Source organism: Gallus gallus, chromosome 1 (genome assembly GCF_016699485.2).
Source record: "Gallus gallus isolate bGalGal1 chromosome 1, bGalGal1.mat.broiler.GRCg7b, whole genome shotgun sequence".
Classification (NCBI taxonomy): domain Eukaryota; kingdom Metazoa; phylum Chordata; class Aves; order Galliformes; family Phasianidae; genus Gallus; species Gallus gallus.
The window spans coordinates 64459316-64474906 of NC_052532.1; the positions used below are offsets into that span (position 1 = coordinate 64459316).

Consider the following 15591-nt stretch of genomic DNA (forward strand, 5'->3'; position numbering starts at 1 on the left):
AATTAACTAGAGATGTGTACTGCGGTCTTAACTATTTAACAAATTTTTTCATGTCTTTATTTTACTTAACTAAAAGATTGGGTCTACTGACTGCGTGAACAGAGACTGAAGTAATACCAAATGAAGGACAAGGTATGGGAGGTAGCAAGGGAGGTAGCTTAAGCCTTCTAGCTTCTCCCCGAAATCTCCTGAAGAATTTGTAATTCACTTACTGGTAGAAGCATTCACCTTTATGGAAAAGCTTTGTAATAACGATGCCACAAATGTTAAATCACGTGTCACTTTCCAAATGTATCTTACATATAGCATGTTCTTCGGGCCATAAAGCTACTGAAACTGAACAAATCCTTCTTTGTCTTCAGGGCAAAGGTAACTGATGGTTTAAGAGTATCTTAGTGTGAATAAATCAGAAAATTTGTTAGGAAGAGAACAGAGGCTTGTAGTGACGAATACTGGATATGTAGAGTAATTTTATTGCTAAAAATACAATTTTGTGATCCAATTTAATTAATTCTTGTCCTAGTCTTCCTTCTCCTTTGCCTTTCCATCTATCCCAACCATGAATATATAGCTGAGAAAAAGAAAAAAAAAATCCTTTTTTTTCCACACTCCAAAAGTAAATTCTGTTCTTTGTATACTTTGTTTGTATATATTCTTTGTTTGTCGGTCCTTCTTCAGTATCTTTGAAACCTTAGGTGAAGCCACAGAAACACAAATGTGAGGAGGATTGGGATGATGGGGGGGTGGGTAAGGAGGTTAGTATTAATTTATGGGTTGATTTTTGTTGTTGTTATTATTATTTAAAATAAATTTACCCTGTTTATTGTACTACTTGAGATGCATGTGGTTGCACTGAGCTATCGCTGTAACAGCATTGCTGCTCTTAATATTCAAACCAAGAACAGAACTACATGTCAAGCTTACCTAAAAAATGTAGACTACTTAGTATTACAAGTTGGTTTTTTTTATTTTCAGTAGAAGTATTCAAATAGGGTTGTTTTTTGTTTTTTTTTGTTTTTTTTTTTTGCTTGTATTTTTAAGTTTCGTTTGTATATTAACCTACACTGGAGGTCAAGTTACTTCTTTCAGATACTTCAGTGAATAAGTTATGTATGTTCCACATTAAAACATTAATGAAGAAGATACTTGACACCTTGGCATGGGAATGGGTTTTTCCAGGTGAAGTGACTTCAGGTTGCAAAAAACACGCCAATTACTGTGATGCCAAAGAAAAGGACTTGCATATGTGTAATTGTTTCCAGATGTACTCCCTACAATTAATTATTGCATCATGGTTGCCATCATGAATAAGCTTGTTAATTGTCTGTTTTTCCAACTGTTTGGGTTATCTTATATTAAATTAAATATGGACTATTTTAGGATACTGGTAGGGGTTCTGGAACAGGCAGTTCTTGATGTTTTCAAAGAGAGTGAAAGAGGTGATTTTTAGAAGGTTATGGGGACCTGTTGCCAAACGTCTTGTGCATTCGTACATGAAGACGCACAAATTATGTGCAGATTTTTTAGAAGCAGAAGGTTGGCTGGAATAGTCAGTTGGAGTGTAGTAGTCAATTTGGCTGTCTACGTTTGCTTCTGAACTTGAAAACTTCTGTAGAATATTAGAGGTTTGACGTTACTTCTTGTGTTTAATGCAGTTGAGAGCTTTGGATTAATGAGCATTGTAGACAAACATTAAATGCTGTCATTTTACTTCTGAGTAGCTCTTACCAGAGCGTAAAGTAGCAGAAATGCTAAATCTTGTCTTTAAAATAAATACCTACGTTTTAATATTCTTATCCAGAAGGAATGAATTGGAAAATCACAAAAGATAACAGGAAATTCAAATGACTGTCAGTCAACTTAAGTCACTTCCAAACAAATGTCTTGAATCTATTAGCAAAGCAAACAAAAGTAAAACATAGTACGCCACAGAGTAATGGTGAAGAATGAAAATGCCCATACGTATAAGAAAGTCATGCTTTGCTTGATGTTCTTTTAGTACTTGAAATATGAAGTGGTGATATTAATTTAGAATGGTGATACAGTAATGGCACTAAAATATTGTATGCGCGTAACTTGGATATTTGTAGTTGAAACAAATTTTTGGATAACAATATTTTCTCTGTTTTTTTTCTGGATAATTCTTATTTACATTGGTATGCTACATTATTGCTTAGAAAGGTTGATGGCTTTTGCTTCCTATTATAAAAACTAAAGGAAACAGTTCTAAAATATGAGGGCAGATGGGTGAAGGATTTCTCTGATTTAGCCTTATAGCAAGCTATTAAACAACCCAGCAACTCTTGTTCTGTTAACAGCAGGTCTTTAAGGTCTTTACTAATAAAACTGCAAACTTATTTTAAAGAATTGGTGGTTTGTGTATTTGTGTTAAAAGCATCTATAGGAGAACAGTTGTATTGTGTTTTTTTTTAAACTCGTGGCACAATCAACATTTTGAAGACTACTCGTGATGTTTTGGTGTTTCAGTCTGATGAGAACAGTAGGTGAATATGGATTAAAAACAACCTATAAGTCTGAACACACCTTGCATTATGTTTATAAAAACTCTAATCTTTGTTGACTGTGTGTCAGGGTTGCAGTGTTTAGGATGTCGATTGAAACTTATTTCCTGAAAAATACAGTTTTGGTGGTGTTTTTTTTTTTTTCCCCCCTTTACTGAAGCTGCAGTTCTGAACAAGCTAAGGAATTTCAGACCCTGTTTTTCAAGGGGAGTGTTTGAGTGCAGGTTTGTGATTCCTCCCTCCCCGTGAATTAATTCTTCAAAACGGGAAGGATGATACTTACTTTTATTTTGACACCACTTTTCAATCCTGTGTATCCCCGCACTTGCTTCTCCTTGGGTTATGTTGTGACTAAGAGAAACTGAAGCTCAGGCTATTAATACTTGATTAATAACCCAGTGAAACTCCAGTGAATATTTCATTTTGTTTTGTACTGCTGTCTTTTTAGTCCTAGCGGGCTTGAATTATTGACAGAAATATCTACCTGTAGTACACTCTTCTGAAGAAATGTACCCCAATCTTATTTTTCTCTGGTGACATAATTCTTAGGACCTATTCCAGTGCAACTGGTGTTCCTGTGTAACTTAAGAGTGCAGTACTGCATTTTTGTGATGCTACTGTATCTGTGAAGTATAGTTGCAGCAGCTAAGGATTTACCAATAAAGAATATTAAACTATAATGAATATTGTTTCCTAGTTACTGGAACAATAGTCCAGTTGTACGCTAGAGCACACCCTCAGTAAATGGCTGATAGCACAAAACTAGGGGTAGTGGCTGACTCACCAGAGGGCCACACAGTCATTCAGAGGGACCTTGGAAGAATCTCATGAAGTTCAACAAAGAGAAGTACAGAGACCTTCACCTGAGAAGAAACAACCTCAGGCATCAGGGCATACTGGGGGCAATCCGTCTGGAAAACACCTCTGCAGAAAAGGACCTGGAAGTCCTGGTAGACACCAAGTTGTACATGAGTTATCAATATGCCCTTACTGTTAAAAAAAAGTATCCCGGGCTACATTAGGCAAAATTTTACCAGGAGGTCAGGTGATGCTATTTTTCTGTTCCACTCAGCATTGGTGAGACCTGGAGTCTTGTATCCTTTTCTGCCCCCCCCCAGTACAAAAGAGACATGAAAGGAGTCTAGTGGAAGACCAGGAAGATGACCATGCACCTCTTCTATGAGAAGAGGCCGAGAGAGCTGGATCTGTTCAGCCTAGAGAAGAGGAGGCATAGGGAGGAGTTCATCAGTGCGTATAAATGCCAGAAGGGAGGGTGCAAAAAGGATAGAGTCAAGCGCTTTTAGTGCTGCCTCTAGTGCCAAGGTGAGAGGATGTTCTGCTTGAACACCGGGCAGTACTATGCTGTGCAGATGATGGAGCACTGGCACCGGTTGCCTAGAGAGGCAGTAGAGTGTCCTCCTTGAAAATCTTCAGGAGCTGCCTGGACATGGGCCCGAGCAACCTGCTTTGGGTGTCCCTGATTGAACAAGGGTTGGAGCAGATGGACCAAGAAGTCCTTCTCCACCCCAGCCATCCTGTGCATCTATGAACTTCTTGTTTGTGTTGAAACCACAGTTATTGGCTGTCTTGCTCGTTCATTTGTCTTCTCTTTCCTTTTCGGGTTTGTAGAGTTTGGTTTCAGAATGTAATACCACACTTATTTTCCATGAGGTACTTAATTCCTTGTGATGAATGGCTTTGGATGAGAATAAATCTTTACTTATCTATCTCTTTATTCTTAAAGATATTATAATTTATACATCCATTCAGTGTCAGTGTGAGTATGCATCTTTATTTAAAATAAAGATGGCTATTTCCATATCTTGCAAGATATCCTTGGAGCTTGCTCTCCTAACTAAAACTGACTGTAGGATTCAAAATTAGAGATGTTTACTAGTTATGCAAGTCCAATTTAATGTGGATTTTGTTCTTGTGTTCTGGGGTTGTTGGTTTGTTGTTTTTTTTTTTTTTTAAGCTTATCTCCTGATTTGAATGGTATCAACAGTATAAATTGTATACCTTTTGAAGGATGTGAAACCACTGGAGTAATAATAAGATTTTATCCCTGGGTGGTTGGCCTGAAAACAAAAGTCAATTACAAAATGCACTTAATGTGTTGCTCCCTCTAGTTTTTATTGAAGCATATAGGCTTTTTCATATTGAGGAATATAAAATTCATTCAATCAGTTAAATTGACTTCAACAAAAAGAAAAGCCATAATATGAAGATTTTCATCTGTGCTGGTTTTATTCTGTCACTCTGAAGAGATTTACGTTCAGCAGATTGAAGTGGCTGACAGTGGAAGTTCTTGTTAAGGGTGGCTCAGCTGAATTGGCAACAGCTTGTACTGAAGGAAACCCGTGGTATTAGCAGCTAATCCAGCACTATGCTGGATCTAGACATTTGACTGAGAATAAAGTTGAACAGTGATGCTAGCTCGTGAATTTTTTGTTCAAGTCTATTATACAGTTATGCTGTTTTAGGCATCTATCTCTGGGAACCCAATAACAAGGATTGTTCTATCAAATATAAGATTGAAAATTATCTTTACATATTGATTAGTTGATTAGTAAAGTTTAACTATGAGTTAGCTGCAGATCATTGTGAGGTTTGATTACTCTATTCATATTAACTGGGTTAGTAATCTTTCAGTATCTGTGGCTTGAGAATTACTGGCCTTTCCTTTCCACAACTGAAACTGCTACCTTTCTATCAATTTTCAGGAAAAGAGTGTGGGCTGTAAGTTCTCACCTGCTGGAGGAAGATACTCTTATTTGGCAAGCTAGTGGAATTGGAAGTGAAAATCAACTCCCTACCACTAGCTTGGTGCATCATTGCCTTTCTTATTGGAAAGAGTCTGGGGGAAACCAGGGGAATAGTAAAAACTGTTTAGAGAAATTTGTAAGTTTGAAGGATCTCTACTTTTTTAATAAACTGATACTAATTCCAGTCCTACCGAGCTTTACAAAAGGTGAGGAAAGAGACATGACTTCCAGCAGCTGGATACGTCCTGTCTTTGAGGCTTCTATCAAAGTATTATTTGCAGTTTTCACAGCAATTGCCAGAAACTGAGATAGCAGAAAATAATTATTTCTGTTTTTCAAATTCCAAGCCAACAACGGTGTGTGGTTCAGTGACCTATGGAGGTGGTGGTACCATCTTGTATTTAGCTGCACACAATGGGATTCGGTATCTATTCCTGAACATACAGAAACTTTACACAAGTTGTTCTGGAGACTTAACACAGTTCCATGCTGCGGCTACATGTATTAAGCTCTACTACCTTTTTTTGTTGTTGTTTTAAATCATGTTTTAAAGCCCAGAGTGACACAAAGATCTTTATCATATATCCCATTAGGAATTGCACTCATGTTGCAAGCTTCAGGCAGTGGGGGTGCTGCAGGGGTGGCCTCTGTGAGCACGTTTTGTGTGCTGACATCTGTGAACTATGAGAGACGATCGATATACGAATAAGTATTTGTTATGCTATCAAGGTTTTATTCCCCAGTAGGAATAATCGTCTGAGAGCCCATTAATAAAAATGTAAAACATAGGGGATTTTTTCATTTACATAATTTTACATTACTATTAGTAAATACCACTTTGTTTTACTACTTACATCCTCTAGGTGGACCTATCTAGTAGCTCTGTAAAACTTAAGGCACTTCTCATTTCTGTGGATCTGAGGAAATTTGAATACCTTGGACAGGAGTTAAGCCCCTCCTTATAGCTTAACCCTTTTCAGCTTGAATTCAGTAGACCATCTGCTTTGAATCAACTAGCTGTTAAAAGGGTCCCTTTTAAAGATTTTTCCAGCTGTGAAAACAAATGCAGAAACTCAGCTGAGCTTCTACAGTGACTGTATCTTCTGTCAGCCCTCTTAATTTTAGTATTTATTTTTTTAATTTCTGTTTTGGTTGAAGGCTTCTTAATGTCTCTAGTTGAAAGAGAAGCTATGTTAGGCTTGAGATATAGGGTCTGCCTCTTCTCTTTTCATCCTCTACACATTTACAAATGGCTCTTCAGAGCCTGCAGCGTATTTATTTTTTCACTTGCCTGTTTGACTTTTCGTTGAACCAATAAGTACTTTTTCCCATTTGAGCACTTTAAGAATTTTTCTTTCTTCCAATAAACTTCACCATTTGGTAATTCCTATGTTTATTTTTGTTGTTTATTTTTTTTTAATTCTCTTTGCAATGTTATACTTACTGTAATGCAGACCAGTTTGTCTTCCTCTCTCTCGCTGCAGTTATTTTGTCAGTTTACGTCAGTAGTTCTGTACCACGTACACAGTGAATTGTGAGAGAAGCATGTTCTTTGAGTAGTTGATTTTTTTAAATATGAATACTAACTTATAAGTCTACAAATGAGCACTTCTACTTTAGAATTACATCCAGTAATATAAAGAACAAGCTCAATGTTTGCCTGTGTAGCTGGTATTCTGAGGAAGTTTAAGAGCCTTTCGAAGAAGCTTTAGTTAGAGCTATTAACTTAGAGGAGAATTTGGATACTTTCCAAATGGGATCTCAGCCGTTTTGACTGGAGCGCTTTTAGTTAATAAAAGGGATTTGTGCCATGTGGTGGTTATTAAAAAAAGAACAGGGAAATAACTTGCAGCACGAAAGTGCTTCTGATCTTTAATGTTTCTTGCATTTGATTGTTTTTGCTTGTGTTGTGTTGCATACAAAACTGGAAAATGTTTTTTTGTTTGTTTTTGTTTTGTTTTGTTTTGCTTTTGTTCATGGTAAGTAGAACTGGAACAGACAAGAGCTGCACTAAAGTTGCTCTCAAAAAACACTGATGTTGTACTTTTTTTTTGCCATGTAGGAAACATGGAGAAAACCTAATTGCTTTGGATCTCAAGAATAACTATTCAAATCAGATTCCTGAGATTCTGTCTAAAACAAAGATATTCATATGTGAAATCACTTGCTTCATTTTTAATGGCTTAAAATGAAAAGGAATGGCTCAAATGAGTTGAATTTTAGAAGCAGATAAGAATTTATCTTACCAAGTGGAGATCCTTTGTCAGGCTGTTGTTCTTTCTCCCCTCTGGAGTGTTTTTCTAAAGCTAATGGCTAATTTAAAAGGAAAAACAAATCTATTAAGAGGATAATGAGTGAGGGGGGGATCCTGTCAAAACCGGGGATGGGTAGTGGGTTGTCCGTGGCTAGAAAGTCTGAGAAATGTAGGCCAGTATGTAGCAGGTATTCTGGAAATGTGGTTGGTTCAGGGCTGGTCTCAGAGAACTGGTAATATAAATACTTACACATTTGGAAAACAGCCCTATCAGAGCAGCAGTGGTAGTTTTATATGTTCAGAGGCTGGTATAACGTTCCAAATAAATCATGTATGGTAATATATTGAAGACCAACACACTGCTTTTATAAGCTGTGAACAGCAGGGATAAACCTTGGTTTTTTACATCATACTTGTTCAGGGGCAAGAGCAGAAACTATTTTATGTGTAACATTTAGTATACCTATATTTAGAAAGGAAATGACAATATGAGTGGTAACCTGTGAACTTGTAGCTGTTTGAACTAATTTTGGGCATACAAAGAGTGAAAATCCATAAAAAGATGTCAGAGAGTCCTGCAATAACATAACAAAGAATAGGATGTATGCCATGTTGGGTAATTATCAAGTTATGAAGCATTCAAATGAAAAGATGAGGCGAGAAGAACATCCTCTGGAGAAGGTTTTTGGGTCAGATATTTTAATGTTGTCTTGGCAAGTTTTGCAAGCTCTGTAAGACAGCTGAAGGCTATCAGTTAATTTTAAGTTTGTTGTAGCTGCTAAACTTGTGAATGTCTGATAATGAATATCTGGAGTTAACCACGCTGGTAAGCTGTGAAAATGTTGATAATGACAGAGGAAAAGCAAACAACACAGAGGTAAATGCTACCTTTATTATGTTTGTATGTCTTCGACCAGATTTTTATATTTACCAGCTCCTGGTGTAGTTAGCCATGTGATTTGAGCATTAATAAAAGTGGAGCAGATGTGCGTTCCTTTTTCTGAACTATTTTTGTTCTTGACTGTTTAAAGTTACTGTCCTTAACTAATATTCAACAGCTATTTAATTTGCATTCAGTATTGAGGAGGGACATTTGGAGTTTTGTTAATAATAGAGGGATGCAGGGGGGAATGAATAGATAGTTGAGAGATGAGGCAGTATTTTCAAATGAACTGTGAAAGAATAATCACAAAAGAATGACCAAGAGAAATGTACTGTTAGTGTAGGAAGACTGAAGTCTTACAGGATTGGCACACTTGGAAATACGTAGCACAAGCAAAATCATGAGTAGGTATAAAAATGTAAATAATACGTAAATAAAATGTCTCATCTTTGATCTTTGCGTGATAAATGTCATCTGTATTTCTCCAGACCCAGTTGCTGCTCTGGCTTTGTTTGAAAAATCTTTCCTCTTGAGTAGGTGACCCATTGTAAAAGAGTCAGCTGATAGTTACAGTGTCAAAGCATAGTAGAAAGCAAGGTTGTAAATGGGTGCACATTTTTGGAGATTCTAGCTTTAAACAATCTGGAAAAGGAGGACATTTGAAATTTCTGCGAGATAGTATTTGAGGAGGCTTTTTGAGATACTGGTTATAGCAAACCAGAGTCAGGAAAGCTGCCTGTGTGATCTTGCCAAAACCAAGAAGAGAGCTGAAAGAGCTCATATATAAGAGACGTATAAAAAACATGATTGTAGAATTCTTTTTGGGATGCCAGAAGTATATTTAAAACTCTTGTGAAACTCAGCTGTATATAATTTAGTGAATAACTTATTTTTAGTTAAAAATATCACTTGCGTAAGTCAAAGCTTTAATAAAATCCATATATAACCTGGTTATAAGCTCAAAAGTGAATCGTATTTCATTCTGCAATAGTGGTGAGTTTGATATTGAGTATTAAAACAGACCCACACATAATGCGGATCACCAATCTTATTAAAATGAGCTGCTCTGCCATCAGACCAGATGATCAAAGGTGTTTGAGTGTGATGCTAAGAAGCTTTTAGAAAAGAGCAAAGGTGTTTTAAGTATTCATCACCTGATTTCTTGATAAATATAGTAAAAAAGGGGGAAGGAAAAACTTCAGTCATTAAGTGTTTTTTATCATGTCTTTTAATTGTGTGCTGAGCTCGGTGCAATGAAACTTGTACTCTTCAGGGAGTGATTGGATTCAGTCTTTATAGCAGCATGGAGAAATCTGGCCTTACATCTGTGTGATAACAAGGCTTTCTGTTGGATATATACAGAAACTTTAGAAAATTACTTCAGCTTCCAGTTCTGATTTTAATCTAATACCAGCTTTGTCAGGAGAAAGCCAAAATACAAATGAGAAGAACATTTATTTTCTGAAAATGCTATTTGTAGGATATATTTCCCTATTTATGTATTGTGTCCTTTTTTTCTTGCAAGAAATGTTTATTAAATTGGCAAATTTGTAATCATTTACGGTAAAACTTTCTTATCAAATGTGCAAATCTCAAAACTGTAATGTTTGTTAAAGGGAAGAAACACTTCTAAATTCAGTGAGACGTTCTCATCTGCAAGTAGCATTTTGCATTAACTATGGAACCAAAAGTGTTGTGCTCTTATGTGCTATTTGTAGCTATTAGAATTTCATCATTGTCGCTACATTTGATGGGTCATAAAGAGAATAAAATACAGATGCATGGGGGAAAAAAGAAGAAAAACAGCAAAAGTGTTCTGAAGGTTTCCTGAACTCCTCTGAGAAGCTGAGCAGATGTCCCAACAAATGTAGATTGTTGGGTTTTTTTTTCATTAAAAAAAAAAAAAAAGTCTTTTATGGGAGATTACATCTGCATAAATTTAGTTTCAGAGCAGACCTTTTAAATTAGAATGGCTGGGGTTGAAAAGGACCACAATGTTCATGTAGTTTCAACCCCCCTGCTATGTGCAGGGTCACCAACCACTGGACCAGGCTGTCCAGAGCCACATCCAGCCTGGCCTTGAATGCCTCCAGGGATGGGGCATCCACAGCCTCCTTGGGCAACCTGTTCCAGTGCGTCACCACCCTCTGGGTGAAAAACTTCCTCCTAATATCTAACCTAAACCACCCCTGTCCCAGTTTAAAATTATTCCCCCTTGTCCTATCACTATCCACCCTTGTAAACAGTCATACCCCCTTCTGTTTATACACTCCCTTCAGGTATTGGAAGGCCACAGTGAGAAAATATTCATAATTGTTGCTCAGTGTAATGGGATTTTGGGAAACAAAGGGGAATATACCTGGAACAAGAAAACAGCATTTGCTTCAGTTGTAGTGAATTTTATTAGCTGCTGTTTTTTCCCCTTCATTAGCCAAATGTGGCAGTTACAAATCTCTATCTATTAATTAGTTTGTAGTATTAATCTTTCTTCAATAGCAATCTTTTTATTTTTTGGAAAGAAGAGAAATCAAACCTATCTGGATGAAAACATTTCACGTTAAAGGCAGCTTTTACGCTGGTGACATCTCGTTTTGTGTTGTATTGCCCTACTCTGAATCTCTGAGGAAGTTCAGAGAGCAGCAGCAGAACAAATGATTGAAAGTTAGGGAATAAGGGAAGATAAGCTTAGATTAAAAAATGTGAAATATAATTTAGCACTCCTTTTTCTTTAAAGAGTTAGCTAGCAGGGAAATATGGAGATTCTTATCATGGTGCATGCTCTCTAGCAGTAGACCGTAGAATGCATCTGAATTTTGCATCTTGGACAGCCCTTGAACCAAGGCTTGAGGTTTGTATGTATTGGCATAAGAAAATGAAATAGCAAGGTATTAGGAGATAAAAATCCAATTATTGCAGTTAGTGTAATATGATTGTGATTGTTTTGGTTTTTTTAATAGTGATGTAGTAGTATCTCTGGAATGCAAAATTGGATGTTTGTGTGTTCATGCAAATCAGGCTTAACGATGGCTTAACTCCATTGTGCATCCTGAGATCTGGGTTGATGCTTGAAAGGAATTGTGGAAGTGAAAGTACTCCTATTCATTTTGTGCAAGTTCATAGTCAAACGGCATGGGTGAATTTTAAGTTAATTTCTATAATAAATGTTTGGTTTTCATGCCAAGGGGGTTTTCAAAGTGTAAGAATGCAGCGTGTGAGCCTTACACCTCAGAACACCATGAGCGAAGCTACAGATTCTTGTACTAATTGCAACCACTTTTTTGTACTGATATGAAAGCCTCGTTTTAACATTAGTTCTGAACATTAGTGAAGATTAAGAACAATGTCTAGCTTTTCTGCCTGCTGTTCTATTAACCTTTGTCTGCTCCACTCAAAGAGCACTTTGATACCTGCCCTGCAAGAGTGGCCTTTATTCTAAATTTGGCTAAATGTTTCTATGCCCAACCGTGATAGAGACCAGGAAGTGGGCTGTATTGTGCTTATAAAGCAGCTTTTCCAATATAGCATTTACAAAGTAGCTTTCTTGGCTTTGCTCTGAGCTTCAGTGGTAAACAGGAAAGCATTTGAGGAGGAAAAAATAAAAAGTACCTAGTGCCTGGGGCATAGCTTTTCTCATTGCACAGAAGAGGAAAAGATGTAGTGCATTCATTTGAAAAAATGAATATACAATAAACACGGAGGCCTGTGAGATAGCAGGAGAAAAAGCAAAGCGCAAAAGATCTCTGTACTGCCTGTATTTGAGTGTAAGTGAATTAAAAGATGTTAATCACTGACGGGAAGGTTTTAAATGTGTTTTCCTTGGCGTGGACTTTTTACTTGTGAATAAGCCTGGCCTTTGATATCAACATGAACAGTTACATTAGGAAACTAGATAGTTTCTCTGTTCGTAAAGAGATTTAAAGTGGAGATAACCTGCTTCTAAACATAAACCTTTTGTTAGACAGTTGTCGAGTGTCTCCCTTCTTACCTCTCCCACTCCCCAAAAATGCTGCCCAGAAATCCCTGGATGGGATAAATCTTAAATCAATTGGGGTATATTTAGCAGATCTGTTGTTTCTGTCTGATTTATGAGTTCTGCTGCTTAGTGTTCACATCATATGCTATCCAGAAAAGGGTTTCGGTTTATTACAGTGGCATCATGTAATTACACTGAAGTACATGATGATAGTATTTAAGCCTTAATATGTTTTGAAGGGAAATAATGCAAATAATTATCTGTTCATCAACTTAGATTAAAAAAAAAAAAAGAAAAAAAAAAGAAGGCAGGTAGAGAATAGGTCAAGATTCATACTACTTGTTGGCTGAGTTTTACGTATTCCAATTAATGATTTGAGGTTTGACTTGATGTTCTACAATTATTTGGAAGTAGGCCATCTCATGCTGAGCTGAAGCATCAGGCCATTTTAAATGAGACACCGAGCATGCTCATATCAAGTACCCACTCTTTCAGATATTGCAGCGAGTGTCTCTGTTCCCTGTTAGTAGAGCTGTCATTCAATTGAAGTAGAGGAGAGCACAGCATGCCCTTTTGTCATCCTTCTATCGGTGCGCATATGATTTCTCTGGGAGCTGGAAATTTGAGATGTGAGCCCAGCCTCGCTGTTAGAACGTCAGTGGTGTCGGTGAGTTGATATTAATCTCTTCCTTTCTAATGCCTTTAGGTACCTCGGATAAAGCTCAGCTTCATACTTGTCTCTATTCTCTGATAATGGCATCTATCTGAAATGTCTCTGCTACTCTCTTCAGTAAAATAATTCTGGCATGTATGTATTAATTTCTTTAGTGAAAAAGAATTGCTTTTTTAACAGGAATGCTAGGCTGCTTAGCTCAGAAGTCCAACAAATGGGCATGTGTCTTTTCTTCTGACTTCAAATTAGCCAACTGTTCCAAATGTAACAGCAGTTCTTGTTAAAGAACTGTCACATTTTTCATGCTCCTTATGTCCTTAGTAAATTGGTTTAAATCTAGGTTATTTTGTCTATCTGACATTTAAAGGGAGTTTGAGTACTCTTGTAAAAGAATTGCATTAACGTAAGATAGTATTGAAAGACAGTTATGGTATTTCATTTTAACACAAATTGCTAACCAGTTTAAGTCAGCTATTGTCATCTGTTAATTTTGCTAATAGATGTGCGTGTATTTCTTCTTTTTAATCAGTTAAGAAATAAAAAATCGCTCAGCTCTGTGTTATGACTGAGATTTTGCACTTTGGTGGGCTGCCACAGCAATTTCTGAACAAATTTTTAACCTTGATCATAGCTAATGTGTATGTTTGATACAGCTCAACATTGAATTCGGTTTCAGTGAACTATGAGAAGGTAGGATTTATAATTTGAAGCAGTGTCAGAGCTTAGTTCTTGCAACTTATTTGAATACTTTGCTCCAAGAGCATCTACAGTATGACTTTTAAATTCCTCAATGAAAGGCTTCTAACTTGTAGCAAAAAAAGCCAGTTGATAATGTATTTTTAAAATGTGTAAACTTGGATTGTAAAAAGCAGTGACAGCAATAATAGCCTGCCCCAGTACCAGCCAGTCCCTAATTGCATTTCCCCCCCAGTGAATAAAAATGATTTAAGATCAGCCTTTTAATTAAACTTCGTGTGTGTTCTGAGGTTTCAGTTGTGACATACTGGAGTAATTGCCTAAAAATACAGCTCATTACTGGATTGAGATTAGAGGTCTTAATTATTTTTTTTAGATCACGTTTGGGTTGGGGGAGTTATGCTTTATAGTGGTGCATATATCCTTAAAATAATGCATTGGATAGAAGAGTTGAAGGATGGTGGCTAAAACTGCCCACACTTGGATTCCCTGAGGTTGCAGAAGAGCTCACTGCTAAACATTTCCCCCACTGTGGTTGGAGCTACCCGGGCTCACCTCAGGGTGATCACAGCCCACAGGCTGCGTTGAGGCCTTGGGCTCCCAGATGGGAGGGAGACAAACATGTTGGTGTGCGTGGGTCTGGAGTTTTGGAGGCCAGTTTGCATGACCCTCTGGTACAGAGCTCTTAGGGAAACGGTCAAAACGGGTAGATGAGTCACGGTTTCAGTTGAAGCCTGAGGACAACGCATTTAATTGAGGCCTTGCTCTGGCAGAGGGTTGTCAGAACACATCAGCAAACCTGCACATTGGCTGCTGAAACAGGATGCCAGAGAACAGTTGTCTGACAGATGAGAGAGAGGCACTAAGGGCTACCTGTGAGCCTGTGTTGTGCAAAATTATATTCCTGTGCTGACTTACTTTCAAAGCACTTGATGTATTTCCAACACTGTATTTTTACCCTTCTAGTTACTTTGTAACTAGAATACCTAATTTCCTAGTGCTTGGTGCCTTCAGGTGCTGCTAGCTGTGAGTCTTAGAGATCTGGAAAATGTGAAGAAGTTGTACAGATTTGCCATAGGAGAGTTGAGTTTCCAGATGGAAAGCCAACCCAGAAAACATGAGACCTTGGTTTGCTTAAGGAAATTAAGCGTTGAGAAAGCTCAAGATCTGTACTAGTGGCTGCAGAACAGGCGCAAGAGGTAAGTGCATGCAAAGGAAGGTGTATTTGGCTGTTAAAGCAGTGTTCATTTATCACCGATAACATGGAGAACTGCTTTGGGTCACTCCTTTGGATCACCAAAGGAGTTTGGGCTTAGTATGTTTCTCCTGAGCTGTCCCTTTGAAGTAACAACTAATGTTAAATTATATCAAGTGGTATCTTATAGTTTGTAAGGGAACAATGTTAGTCTCAAGGAAGGCAGAAACTTGGAAGTGGTAAACATCCCAGGTTGTCCTTATAAACTTTATCTTGTCTATTTTACTTCTCAGAATGCTGTTTCTCCTTTCCTTTGCAGTGAGGGCTGACACTGGCTATTTAATAAGAAAAAAATGGCATTCCTGTATTACAGTTATAGGAGTTAACTGAGATTTTTACAAAGATACTGTCTACTCTGCATTGCTGCTCTTGTCTGTACCCATTTTATTTAGTATGCAAGCTCACTCTTGGTTATGGATAGCATGCAGGAAAACAGCCATAGTTGTGATCTTAACTGATGGCAATTGTGCAAAAATAGGTGAATTTGAGATCTCAGAAGACCTGACGTCTGAATGCTTCCTTTTGCTTTACTGTAATTTTACTGTGTTAGCTTTGTTAATTTCTGTATGT

General features: G+C 37.3%; 1 protein-coding gene across 25 annotated transcripts in view; it reads left to right on the forward strand.

Annotated features, from left to right (window-relative positions):
• Nucleotides 1-15591, forward strand: part of PLEKHA5 (pleckstrin homology domain containing A5) — a 170768-nt gene that overhangs the window by 50134 nt on the left and 105043 nt on the right. Inside the window, exon 1 of one of the 25 annotated variants that reach the window (XM_046905057.1) lies at nucleotides 5382-13064. The exons of the other annotated variants lie outside the window; for them this stretch is intronic. The gene's annotated coding sequence lies outside the window, so the exon portion shown is untranslated. Of the gene's footprint in view, nucleotides 1-5381; nucleotides 13065-15591 lie in introns of those variants that run through there. 25 annotated transcript variants of the gene reach the window in all.